Here is a 14820-nt window from a genome sequence, read left to right on the forward strand (position 1 = left end):
GAAAAATCCAATTTCCCCTCTCTGTTATGAGGTTTGATGTTTCTCTACCCCTGTGATGTATTGTTGTTGATGTGTTGCTGGACAACAGGCACATTCAGACCTGCAGGCTCCATCACATGACAAAAGCTTGAGTGTATGTGTTTGCTTCTCAGTGGATCATGTGGTAAAATTTTATAAAGTGTGGCGTGGAACAATAGCACTGAGTGTATCATCATAGTGTGTGTGTGTTGTATTAGCAGAGCAGGCCATACTGTTTGCCATGTGTCTCTCATTAGGCTATCTTTGGCAAGCCTGGCTGATTCCACAGAGCGGAGACGTGCAGCTCAACAAGGACGCCATTCTCCACCAACAAAACCCCGCACTCCTTCCCCTCAGCCCACCAGACTCCCTCCTCGCATCGCTGCACCGTCACTCAGACGGCGCTGAATTGAACCAGTCTTTGCTGAAAGTTTTGTTTTTTGTTTTTTTTTTTTAAAAAAGGGCTTAAATTTCGATTAGGGCATAGAAATCTCATGAAATCATTATCTATTAAAAGCTTTGCCTGGAAGAATTGGATGGGATTATTCCCTACGGCTCTTACACTGTACAACAGGGCTGCCTTGTCATTCTGGCTGGAGAGAAAATGGCTAGATATCTAACTAAACAACAAGATCAGCCCTTTAATTTGTAAATGAAGGTTTGATGGTCTGTTGAAAATGTATTTCTAGGAAGGCGTTCTAGCATAATATCAGTATTTGCTAAATATTGATTCTGTATAATCGGTTCTTTTTTCTGTACTTGTGTTTATCATTCACCACTCCACCCAAACTCCACCTAAACAAATGGGGCATGCAGTCCAAAATCAACCAGTAGGATTCAGTGGAGGTTGCTGCATTGTCTTACAGTCGTACTCTCCCTGTTTGTTGTCAAGCTAAGGCTGCACTTAGATGAGCAGCGGTCGGACAGCATCAGTAAGGGTTATATTTGACCTTTTAAGGGTTTGATCACTTTCTTTGGGTTTCCTTCCCCAGATCCTAAGAATTTCCTCTGACATCAGGTACTGCACGGCAACCCAGTAACAAAATCTGCCTTTTCCTCAGTTCTCTGAGCTTCAATTCGTTTTTTCACTCTTCTATCCGCACATAATCCCGAGTCAGGACATGTGTTACTTTACACTCGGATGGGAGTGACACTGGCTGGTCGGTGCAGACGTAAGAAGTCTGTCAGTCTTGACTTGACTGACTGTCCTTCTCTACTTTCTCATGTCCTCCAGTCACTTCAGAGGGCAGACCTCACACACAGGGGCCAGTTGCATAACACAGACACTGTGTGTTTGTGTGTGTGTGTGTGTGTGTGTGTGTGTGTGTGTTTTCAGGAGCAGCCATTACCTGCTGGCTCAGGAGAAAGAGAAAACGATGGCCTTGCACTAACCTCACCTCCGCATTTAGATCCACACGGTCAGCACACGCGCACACGCAGTAACGCACGTGCTTAATTAGGAAAACACAGGACTTCTTTGCAGCTGTTTTTTTTTTTTTTTTTTTCATCAGCTAAAGTCTTAATGTGGAAAACAATAAGAAGGTAAACAAATGAAGAGAAGGAAACCAGAACATGTCATGAAACACCCTCCATGCTGGAAACGCCTTAATCCGTGCTGATCAGACAAATATTACGAGCAGCGTAGAGGGGTAAAAGTTGTCTGTGTGAGGCAGCAGGTGCCATGTAGGCATGGAAATACTTGTTACAGCTGCTTGGTGGCCCAATTGGCAAGTGGATAATGGCTTCATTGTGTTTGGCTCCGTTTGCCGGTTGGTCAGGTGGCAGGAAAAGGGTTAGACAGAATTCAGTACCAAAACAACAAGCCTGGAGGCTTTGTATAGGCTGTAAAGGTGACAAATTGGTTATTGTAGTTGTTGCAGCAGCCCATGACTTTTTTTTATTTTTTTTTTGCGCTGCCTCTGGGAACAAGAGGCCCATTTGAAGGGAAACAGGAAGTGCCTGGGCGCCTCACTTCCTGTTTATCAAGTTTGTCCCAGGCGAGAGGGAGAGGGAGGGGTGGTCTGGTGCAGTCTAATTGAATGGAGAAGGTGGTGGTGAATAGGTAAGCCTTCCTTATTTTCTCTCTGTCTCAAACTAAAACATACACTCACACACATACACTCACTTGCCTGCATAGCTGTGTAATTGCCTCTGTGCTGCAGTGCCTTTGGCAGCTGTGCCCCCTCATTTGTTTCAATTATCTACCATCTGACATGGCGCTGTTACCAAGGATAGAGCAGAGAGGAAGACGAAAAAAAGTCAGACAAGGAAAGTTTTAAATAGACTCCAGAAATGCAATTGTATCGTGTACAGATTGTCGTATTTCGCACCTTAAAAGCACAGCTGGATCACACTTACGTCATGTTCAGATTTGCGAGTCACACACATGCGCGCGCACACACACAGAGACACACACACACATTGAACTCCCTCTTTGTGAGACTACATTTAATCAGAGAGTAGCTGTGGTGGGGAGGCTGCTCCGGAGCGGCGGGGATGCTGCAGAGTGCTGACTCCAGCATGTTCTGAGGTGACGTTCATAACATTTATTACGTTCACTTCCAGAGTTTAGAGGCTGCGGGCCAAACAAAGACTAACCTTAGATGCCCTTTTGTATCATAGGTGTTCTTGTGCTCTCTGCCAGCCTGTTATGGATTTTAGCAGTGCTGTTGTTGAAGTCTTTTGTTTTGCAGACAGATGTGCACACTGCACTAGCAACCCTCCCCATCCCCCTCCAGGAGAGATGATGTCACTGCATAAGCTCATCTAGCACTTACTCCTCTACATGCAGCCAATCAGAGACTTGTTTACACCTGAATCCCCTGGTGAGGAAACGCACACAGACACACATGCTCAACTTCATAGTGTTGAGCGTCGCTGATGTCATCTGCTCATAAAAGGATCAGGTTGTATTGTTCTCGCCGCAGCTCATCCTTTACCGTAGGATGTGATACATCTACAGAGGGCGGAGGAAAATGTGATGTTATGCGACAGCAGCAGTGGAGGGGCGCACACCTCCCTGCTCTCACTGCTCCAAGGACATCTATTGATTTGACCCCTCTTGTGCCTCCTTTCTATCCATCTCTCTTTTATTTTCCTATTCTGACACTGGCAGCAGCTGCCTCCGCCCACTTCCTTCCCTCGCTCATTGACGTACCATCTGTAGACGGCAGGCTTGCTCTTTGTTTGGTAGGACGTGTTGGTGAGGATGTTTTTGGTTTTTTTTTGGAAGAGGGAAAATGCACAGATAATAATATTGTTTTCCTGTGTTACGTGTTTTTTCGTGGCTGCATAGGCTTGTGTTTGTATGTCTTTTCTCTCTCGGCCGACTGACACCAGACACGCTCTGATGTTTCCTCCACGCCAGTCTCCAACAAAGGGCAGAGCTTTGCTGTGGTTTCACTGTCATCTCAGAAATGCCCCCAAGGAGCGAAACATGCATAGCTTTGTCCAGGACTTTCCATAACATTTGCAGCCTTTTTTGTCTTTGTCTCCAAGCTATCCCCCTCCCCAGTCCGCCCTTTCCTCTCCTGTGTTCTGGCCGTGACACAGAAACACGTGACGTCGTCATTGTGTCTTAACTAATAACACCTCTCTGCTTTTGCCCTCTGCCAAACACGTACACACAGTGTGTTTTTCCTCCTAGTTAGGCCCCAGAGACTGATATTAACTGGCATTCCTACATGATCTGCTGTCATAACTAATTACTGGAAAACAAGTCTTTGGGTGGAACATGTCATCTGTGTAAAAAAATTAATTCATCCTAGCCCACAGTCCGTGTTTGTCACTGCTCTGGGTTATACGACTTGCTGTGGGCTGACTCTACACCTTGTCTTTGAGCTGCTGTCGTTCAGTGGCAGTGTTGATGTTGTTGTTGTTGTTGTTGTTGTTGTTGTTACGGCTGGATGCCCATGAGAGGTGATGCTAGTGGTTAAATCATGCCTTCTTCCTTTCCAAGTAACTTCCCTTGGAGAGATCTGACTTCCTCTCTGGGCAGGAGAGGTGTTGCTTCTTGCCTCACACACACTGACGCACGCACACACACAAACACACACATCAGCTTAGGTACACCTCTAAGCCGATTAGAGGTTAAAATGCACGCAGAAGCGCACTCACCAGATCTTCCTACAGGCAGAACTGATTTGCTCATACTTTCCACGAACTTGCTTTATGGTTTGTTAATGTGTTTGCCTCCTTCACATGCTTCTCTTCACCTCTTTGCCCAATTCTGGGCGTGACCACTTCCTACGCCTTCATCCACTCCCATTGTTAATCAAACTCACACAATGGACAATGGAGTTTCCTCTGCTAACAGACAGTGGAGAGATCTTGTCTGGTCATTAGTCTAGTCGTACTCTCTCTTTTTTGCTTGTCCTCTTAAGACTTTTGGGTAAACTAATTCTCTTGAACACTGAAGATGTTTTTTTTTTCTTTCTTTCTTCAACTTTTGAGCTGTTATTCTCCGTTTTTGCCGTCAATATTTTAATGGAATAGAATGAACTTTATAGTAGTGTTTTTAAATTGGCTTAAAAATAATATATGTGAGTGTATATGAAAATAGTTTTTAACTATTGTACAGATTTTAGCAAAGAAGCGGCAGGCTGTAAACTTCACAGACCGAGCCCACACCACCAACCCCCTGGCGTCGATGCATCGGTTAGAAGTGGCGACCCTGAGTCCACTCTTAAGATCCTGGTTCGGGGACAGCCCTAGTTTTTCACCGAAGCTGCTGGTGAACTGTGTATTCAGACAGAATGTGTATGCAGCAGCACTAATGAACTTTTAAGATGCACCACTCAGGGTGTGTGTGCGTGTGTGCATGAGCGTGGAAGGGAGGTACTGGCTGTACTCTTCTTTGAAAATGTCCTTGTTTGCTCTGTTTGACCGTGCAGTTGTTGTGATAAGCAGAGAAGCAGATTTGTTAGTTGGCTGCCTCAAACCCAGCCAGACTCTGAGAGACCTTCTGCTGCTGTGACGACTCCAGCGATAGTCTCCTGAGATAACAGCTACTGTACAAAACGCACTCACACTGATGGATGCATAATGTTCGCACACTCACATCTGTGGAGAGCAGGGTTAGAAACAGTGACACAGTGCAGGGACGTGAATGTTTTCTTAGAAGCCTGCGTCATTACCTGACCTGAAGATTCAAAGGAAATCTAATAAAGGAGGAAGGCCAACACAGGAGATGAGGAGGATCAAGGAATGATTTGCAGTGTTTTGCAAGTGTTTTTACATTTTCTTGCAGCCTAATTTCATGTTTTCCTTTATCTCATTTCAGTATCCAATTTCCTTTTTCAATATCCCTTTTTAAAATGTAATGATATAATTATATTTATATTTATTTCATTTTTCCTTTAACTTTCCATCTTAGCTTTAAGGCCATGTAAAATTATCCTCAATGTCTCACAAAAATAATACTTACTTTTTATGAAAATAAATATTTGATATGAGTTTTTAACTTTGTAGATTCAACCTGGCTATTAATTAATGAAGGAAACTTCATTAATTAAAGAAGCTGTCAAAAACTTAACAAATATGAAATAAATAAAAACTACTGTCAAATGGATATAAAAGGGTACTAACAAATGTACAAAATTAACCTTATAAAACGCACTTTTTATTGGATATAATATGAGAAAACGCTACATTTAGTAGAATATCACTCAAGAATACAGCAACCTAAGATTTAACAGCTCAGCGAGTTTAGACCTGGTCGGTTCGGTCCATGTTCTCAGGGTTAAAGAGCAAACAGGACATGGCTGCGGCGAAATAACAAATCAAACTCCAGCGTTGCTGTTCGCTCACATGCCAGACAGTCTGGTGGAGTTGTGCTTAGTGTCTGCTGATGCAGGAAATGGAGACCATTCCCCTGGGAAAGGGGTCCCCCAAACCTCCTTTCATCTCTCATGTCTATTTGTTATTTTTATCATCTCACAGGCCGAGGGAATGCGGACTCGCAGCACGGGTTATGTAATATACCTAGAAACTGACTGGTGTGTGTTAAGAAGATGGCTAATGCGATTTGACTTGAACTCTTTCGGCTCTTTAGATGTTGATCTTATCAGCTGGTTTTTAAATCATTATCATTTCTGCTGCTTTGAATTAAATTCAGGTTGGCTTCAGAGTTCCTGTGGCATACCTGTTTTTTTGTTGTACATGTTTTAAACATTTTTCACATAGTTTCCTCATTTCATAAATCACGCTCTGCCTGAGTCGGAGTGATACGTAGAATATGTTGACACAGTCACCCGAGCAGTGATGAACTGGCTGCTCGACATTGATCAGTCACTCATTGTAATGTAATGTAGTGTGAGTTGTCAGACCATCAGTACCATTGTCTTAAATGTCCATGTTAAAGGAGCATTCTGTATGTTCTGTCCACGCATGTTGGTGTGTCTGGTCTGGGAAGTCCTATAGTTCATATGCATCGACATTCCTCTCGGCCGGAAATCTGTGACTAAATGGCCTCACTTAGGAGTAAATGAGCTGGATCAGGGCAGGCATGCACAGCCTTGGGAAACAGAAAGCCACCCAAACTGTGTTCATGAACCCCACACCCTCCTTTTTTATCTCTGCATCATTTTCTTTTAAGATTTGTTCCGTCCCATCTCCCCAAGAGCTCACCAGCCAACTTTGCAGCTTAACTGCTGCTGCCACCATTTTACAGGAGTGTTAGTGGAGTCTGGTTTGAGCTGAAGTTCAGTCTGAGTGTGTTGTACAGTGAGTTCCAACAGAAACCACTAATGAATATACAGTAAAGACAGATAGACAAATGCTGCAGGGACTAGAATCATCACACTGGTGTTTTATGTATCAAAGGGTAAAATTGTGCATTTATGAAGTGCTTTAGAGGAGATTTAAAAAATATCGATATATATTGTGTATCGTGATATAGCCTAAAAAATATTGCTATATTATTTATAGGCCATGTCACCCAAGCCTATTCAAATCCTCTCTCTGCTGCTTTAACTGAGGGCTTCTTTCCTCCTTCATCCACTCTGGCACTGCTCTCTGGTTTTGTTGTTTTTTATTTTTTTTTATTTTTTTCGTCCTACAACCATGAAAAGAGAGCTGTGTTCACTCCTGAAGCCCCATGGCCTATCCCATCATGATCTGCCCCACATACACGCATCCTGTGCAAACATGGGCGCGATCCCAATCCTTTTCCCGCCACCTCCTCTTAACTTCCTCCATCTATCCCCGTTTTCCATGACGGTCTTTCTCCTCCATCCAGCCCCCTCCACCTTATTCTCTACCACCCTCTTACACACACAGGCTGCCTCTTGTGCTCCAGAGCAAACAGTAGCATATGTTTGACCACAGCGCCCCCCCCCCCTATTTCCCTATGCACCTCTTCTTTACGTCACAGACTCCCCCTCTTCTTGCCCCCAAACCTCACCTTTCCTCGCCTCTTTTAGTGAAAAACTGTCGCACTACTTCTCCCTGTGTCTTTATTTTTCACACTAAACATTCTCTTATGTTCCTCATATTACTCAACTGCACCAGCAGTAGTGGAAAGTAACTCATTAAGTTTTACAGTCTTCAAAGGATGCTGGCCTCTACAGCGTCAGCACAGTCCTGGTTCGGTTTTAAGTGTCACAAAAAATACACACACACACACACACACACACACACACACACACACACACACACAATATCTACACCCCTTATTATAAAAGCTGGAATGGAAAAGTTGAATGGAAAACTGAAGTCTCACTGTGAGGTTGTGTAAGCTTCAGACAATGTCTGCACTCAGAGGCCGTTTTCCAAGGGTGGGTACCGTATGTAGCCCAGTCTCAGATTGCTTCTTACTCAAATGCTAAAAAAACAAATCCACTGTCATTGCCCCGTGGTCAGGTTGCTGCCCTCCAGGTATGAAAAGGTACACTTAAACCTTCTTACCAGCAGATGGCAGTGTTGCTTTCACTTCTAATTTGTGTGTGTGTGTGTGTGTGCGTGTGCACGCGCGCAACAAGGAATGTTCCTCTCTCACATGCCCAGAACTACAGCCAAACCACCCTACGCGTTGTTGTTACACTGGAGCTGTAATCTTTAGGTAATGTTTTCGTTTTGTTCAGAAATGTTCTGAATTTTATCTGCAGTTGGGAGATCAACAGGTTTAGTCTGTGAGTGTGAGTGTGAGTGTGAGTGTGAGTGTGAGTGTGTGTGTGTGTGTGTGTGTGTGTGTCTGTCCTATCCTCAGTGCCAAGGTTATCATATTCTTCCAAGGAAAAGCCACATTCTTTTCCTTTTTTTGAGGTTGATTAGAGTTCTGGGAACATTTGTAGCCCTGAGGAAGCTTTTCTGTTTCCTCCAGCAAAGCACATAGCAGAACACATGCACACACCTTAACTTTAATAACACCTACTCTATGAGAGGGACAGTTATAAACTGTAGTCATACTTCGTCTCTTCTCATTACCCTGCTGTGATGATCTCTCTCGCTCCTCTGTTACAAGACATAAGTCATTATACAGTAGGGTGCGCTGAGCACCCACTTTCTCATGCTGTCTTTGGGCCTCATTCCATTTCTCATGTGATTAATCTCATGACACTGATGATGGAGTGACTCTGCCACTGACCCGCAGCCATTAAGTGGACAGACGGCCTCATTACCATTCCCCCTTTTTACCTGCAGGCCTGGGGACAGAGACACAACCTGACTGTGCTATGAACACCTGTGATGTGGCAGCATGTCACAGGTTATTCCACAGTCAGCTACCTCACCTGTCTCTCCTCCACCTTGATCGCTAAAATGTGACCTTGTCGTCTTGTCAATACTCCGGGCAATTATACCATAGCTGACTTTGCACCTGAGCCACAGGGCTCACAGGTACCTTCCTCTTTGTGTGTGCGTGTGTGTGTGTGTGCGTGTGTGTGCGTGCATGAGCGTGTGCGCTTGACAGACGGGTGTTTGGCTGCCCAGGTGGTGAATTATGGGATAGATAGAGACTCTCCCCTGTTAAGGAATGTAGGGAGGAGGAGTGTAACAGGCGGCCAGGGCATGCTGTGACAACCTACCACATCAAGCCAAACTCTTTCACTCCTCTCCTCTCATCCAAAGTTCTGTTATTACTCTCATCCGCTCTCCTTTTTCTGTTCTGTTTTTCACTTCCCTGCTCCTCCGGTGCCCTCTGTTCACCCCTCTCGCTTAACTAATCTCAACTACTCCCGTGCTCTCACTTCCTTCCTCCTCAACCGTTGCCTTCTCCCGTTTCATCCCTGCGCCACTTCATATTCCATTCTGGCCCATTCCTGCTGATGTGATAGTGGTTAATCTAAGCCGTATCCATGGAGAGGGTGATTTATAAATGTCTGGACGCAAGTCTGGTATTTCTCATCTCCTGTCTTCCATCTTGCTAAAGCCCTCTCTTCCCTCTGTCATAAACCAATCAGAACATGGCCTTCTGTCTTTCAAACAGACTTGGCTACTCTCTCTTCCTTGAAAACTTCCTGTTGAAATCATTCCTTTGCCAAAAAGTTTGCAGAAATACTCATTTCAAAATGCAAACTTACTTGACTTCTAATTAGATTAAGAATCCAGTGGCAATCTGACAGTTGGGTATTTTCCCTTTGTGCAGTTGCTGCTGTGAAATGGAGCATGCAGTTGAACCCTAATATGTTTGCGAATGAACTGCTGGCATTTACCTCCCAAACAAGAAAAGCCAAGTCAAACCAAACCGAGAGCTATAATTCTTACATCTCCTTCTATTGACCTCCTGTAGTTCACTATTCTTGTAGCTCTTTCTCCTCCGCTTTCCTCCTCTCTTCTTTGTTCAGCCAGGCTGTGTGTGGAGAGCGATGGCATGTCTTTGCATGCAGCCCTTCCCCTACAGGAATGCAGAGCACAGGACAGATGAATCCAGGTAGAAAAAGCGCGCACATGCGAAGAGAGAAAGAGGACTTCAAGGCCTTAAAGGTGGAAAGGAGAGAATAAGTCAAAGAAAACACTGAGGGGCAGGAAATGGTTAGGAATTAAAAGGCTCGATTACATTAATGTGACATCCTAAATGCTACATATTGTCTACTAACAAAGATATTACAGCAGTGATAGTAGCATTGGCGCTTAATGTATATACCTAGAGCGCCCTTTAGGGAGGAGGTGTGAGCCCTTTATAGAAAAGTGAAAAACTTCACAAAGTTATTAAGTACAGAGGTAGACTCCTGCTACTGCTACTGCCAAGTTTGATGCCGTCAGGTATTGTCTGTATTGACATACACTCGACAAACACTTCATATAGACCACACATACTCAATGTGTGATGCAGTGTACACAGTCCATTTATCTGTAGAGTTTTGTATAAGGTAGAGGAGTATCGTTGGTTCTGGGACCTAGTTTGGTTGATTTGCTTGTTCTAGGATCAGTTCTTTCTTTTTACAGAAGGAGTGTGTAGTAAACAGATGATGTATTTTTGTTGTGTTTACATTTTTCTAGCCGTGGCAACAAACATACCACTCTTTTGTCTAATTGAGGAGGTTGGTATTGCAGGGCAGGTCGCTGGGTTCAGTGTGCTGAGTGTCTCCTGGCCCTGCTGACCTTTATCCGGGCCTATAGAAAACCCCCAAGCACTAAAGACCTTCAGTCTGCACTGTTTTCACTGGCTAAGACCTTACCTAAACACACTAAAACACTCCCACACACCCAGAACGCAACACCAACTGAAGGTCTTAACAGAGCAACTTGATTTTTACTTATTCATTTTGGTTTTCACACGGTTGGGCGCCTGACGTGTCCTTCATTTTGATCTCAGCTGTGATTGGCTGGAGATTCGCTCTGGCAGGGCCCAGACTGAACTGTTGCCAAGCCCCAAGGCACATCTGCTGTGGTTGTGACTCATTTACTGCTGGCCTGGAATCAGTGTTTTCTTTGTCTCAAATAGGTGGAATGTCCGCTGACTTTCAGACCCAACCTGTTGGACCAGCCATCCATCTCTCTGAGCAGTAAAGAGAGCGCTGCAGGCCAAGGCACTTGGTCCAAAATGTCCCAATCATTTGAATAACTTGAATAACTCTGTTTTTATGTCAATTTTGTTTTAGTTTAACTGTTCGGTGTATCTTTCTTTATATTGGTAGTTGCAGCTTTTGCACCTTAGTTAATTAAAACACCAATAGAGCATATTTGTTTCAACATGTGACTGCCTCTTAACTGGAATGACGTCAACACTGTAATAATTTGAATTACTCGCATTTTTTTCCCGCTGCTGTCTTTACTTTCCTTGTATTATCTGCTGCTCTGATCAGTTATTGCTTTAGTTCTTGTGTCTATTGTTATTCATCAGATTAAGGCTAAACACATCCATCAGTCACAAAGGGTGTGACGTCACAGAGTTTCCATAAACTGCCTTTATTTCTTCCCCTCCTTTCTTTTAAATGAGTGATGTGTTATTTTAATTAAATCTGGGCTTTTACTGTCTGTGTCTCCAGGATGGTTGTTTTTTTCATGAGGTTTACATACTTGAATCAGCTTGTTAGCACCAGTAAAAGAGAGTACTAGGGGTTCTGTTTCTAGACATCTATATGGTGTTGTATGTTACTTCAAAATGGTTGTGTTTTTACATAAATGACAACTTCTTTTATAGTGAGTTGTACTTAATCCTCCCCAGAAATTCTTACGTAACCCATAATGTAACCCCAAGTATGCCACACCTACAAACAAATGAGTGTGTAATTGGAAGTTAGACTGTTTCAACATGGCACTCACCCTTTTTATGTAGAGCTCTCTGGGTATAAGTCGTGCCAGTAATCTGTGCTTTGCAGCAACATCTGGTTTGCAAAGAGCAGGTGGCAGTTGAGTGATGCCATGTCTTGGCTGCAGAGTGGAAGACAAGGTGTCTGTGACGTTAGCGGAGAAGACAGAGTAACCCTCTGTCCGCCAGACAATGGAATGCGGCCGTTGGTTTCCATCCACGTCAGATGTTGCGCAAGAAGTGTCCGACTTGTGCAGCTCAGTGGCATTGTCTCTGTCATGTTACGCGAGCTGCAGGCTAACAGAGCAGATGGAGACAAACTACAGAGGGTGTTACTGCATAGTACCTGTTTAACCACGGAAAAGGCCACTTTAAGTCAAATGCCACCTGCTTTTGAACTTTCATGCCTGATTCATTAAAAGCTCTTTGTCCTCGGTAACACAGCAGTGAATGTAGGGGCCCAGGTCCAGGCCAAGCCCCAGTGATCTTGAATGGATGTCTTCTATTTTCAGTGACCACACGGATCCAATAGTTTGAAACAAATTAATGGAAGGTTCTCTGAACACGGGATTTCCATTACAGCAACAATCTGTTTTGTCATGGGTGGTTACAAGTAGTGCATGGGTACATGTAGCTACTATAACACTGTAGTATATAATCTTTGACTTAATATACAGTATTATTTTTATGAATGATGCTATGAAGAGTTGGGTTTTGTTTGACATCAGTGCCAGCCAGTATGATACCAGAGTTTAAGCACACACTCCAAAATAAACTTTTTAGATACCTTGCTTTAAGAGTTATGAACATGTTCTCCTACAAAACCCTCTTTGATTTAACAAAAGAGGCCAGTTCTTAAGTTGTTAAATGTTGTTCTCTAAACACACGCAACTAAACAAGATCACAAAGTTGACCAGACATTTGATACCAGTCTGTAGCTTAGATGGTCTCTGATTAAGTCGCCGAATCATTTATGCATGCCCACAGACTCACACACGAACGTACACGCATATGGCACGTTTCCCCCTCCCCTCCCTCTCTTTGCACTGTTCTCTGTATTCTTTATGGGCCAGGCCAGGCAGGCTGATGCTATATTTAGCGTCAGGGGAAAAGTCAGTGCCCTGTTCTGGTCTCTCTCTCTCTCTCTCTCTCTCTCTCTCTCTCTCTCTCTCTCTCTCTCTCTCTCTCTCTCTCTCTCTCTCTCTCTCTCTCTCTCTCTCTCTCTCTCTCTCTCTCTCTCTCTCTCTCTCTCTCTCTCTCCCCCTCCCTCCCTCCCTCTCCCTCTCCTCTCCCCCTGCTCCTTACCACTGCTACCACAGCGCGAGCCACTCACTGGGCCTCTGCATCACCCAACTCCACCCACCCAGTCCAGTGCGCACTCCTAGCTTGGTAAGCATTGAGGCAGTCAGTCATGCAGGATGAGGGTGAAGAGAGGCGCCTGTCAGACCCTCTGTCCCTTTGATTCTTTTAGATGGTTTCTTTGGATCACATAGGGGCTTTTAAACATAAACAAGCGGCGCCTCAGAGGGTCCAACAGTTCACAGTAAACATGCTCCACTGGCATGTCTGCAGACACTACAACACACACCTTTGCACACACAAATTACACACTCCCATAGATACACATAGGTACAGTCCTCTCATATACCCTCGCAATCTCTTTTATCTTCATCTCACGACTGCTTGCCCCCACCCATATATACAGAGTGCACATAGCTCCACAGATCCCCACAGATTAGTGTGTCTTTGTGTATGTCCATGCTGCAGCAGCCAGCTGGTCCAGTATTTCTCACATCTGCAGCTCCACCGGGGCCCCACAAGTTTTATCTGAGGAGACGAGGAGAGAGGAAAACAGACTTGTTCGACAGTAGGAGAGACAATGAGAGGGAGAGGCGAGTAAAAACAAACCAAGAGAGGGAGGAGACGTGTGAAGGGAGCAATAGAACAGAGAATAAGAGGGGACAATTGTTGAGGGGCGATAATTAGAGGGAAGAAGGGCGAGGGAATGATAGCTCCTTAACACTAGTTGTAATCTTCTCATGAGTCGCACGACTCCCAATATTCACTGTTCGTTTCCTCTTGTTCATTTTTTACTTAAGTGTTGTTGGCTCAGCTCGGCTCAGGTTGACAATTTAATTAGATATTTAACCGTAGTCATGCTTTAATCATGTACATAATATGAAACTTATTTAATTTGTTTGTCACAAATAAATTCTCGGGCAAATTTTTTCCCCCCAGACATTCAAAAAAGACCTCTTGATATTCTTATGAATCTGCCTTTGGCTCTCAAACAGGCTTTGTTTGAATCCCTCACTGGTTCTTCAGCTTGGACAGTCACGTTTGAACATGCCTGACTGCTGCCGGCCTGTCATAGTTGGACTCCAGGTGAAGTTCAGAATCAACAGGAGGAATGTCGCCCCACAGTCCCAACATGCACGCTGTGCTTAACCGAAAGAAAGAAGGAAAAGACACTGCACACACTTTTAACTGCAGGTTGTGTGTAAGCTGCAGCTCTCTTTGGCCAGCTTTTGAGGCTGACATAGAAATCCTTTCAGCTGCTTAATATTTTGTCAGCTTGCTTGTTGTTCGATCTTACGTGTTTGTTTTATTGTTGTTTTAATGCCTGATTTAACATTGGACAAGGGTACTCAATTGAAAACTAAGATTTTCACTAACGCTCATCTCTACATTTTGTCTTAATTAGCGGATGGAGTTTACAGATATTGATAATTATGTATTCATTGTGAGCGTAGATGACCTCACTGTATGTATGTGTATAAAAATGTATATATATATATAATATATAATGTGATTATGAAGTCAAAGCCATATTGCTGTGACATTGATGTAAGGGATGATAAACTGATAAATTGAGAATTGAATTACTAGTTTTTTTCTCCTGGCTGCTGATGTTAACATTTTGTCATTGAAAAGGTCAACCTTGTCTGTTACAGTAGGCATATATAATGTAGCAACACCTTTTTACTTCATTGTAGTCCACAGTTACGAGCTGACCACCTGTTGCTACATTGTAACTACACTTCAGGGGAAAAGCACGCACCACGTCCACATGGGCAGACTTTGACGCCACCAGAGCGCGCCCACTTAGCCCT

General features: G+C 43.9%; 1 protein-coding gene across 2 annotated transcripts in view; it reads left to right on the forward strand.

Moving 5' to 3' along the window:
* The window catches only part of mob2a (MOB kinase activator 2a), a 63726-nt gene that overhangs the window by 32168 nt on the left and 16738 nt on the right, over positions 1-14820 (forward strand). The window lies entirely within an intron of this gene.

Source organism: Seriola aureovittata, chromosome 10, assembly GCF_021018895.1.
Source record: "Seriola aureovittata isolate HTS-2021-v1 ecotype China chromosome 10, ASM2101889v1, whole genome shotgun sequence".
In the NCBI taxonomy this organism is placed as follows: Eukaryota; Metazoa; Chordata; class Actinopteri; order Carangiformes; family Carangidae; genus Seriola; species Seriola aureovittata.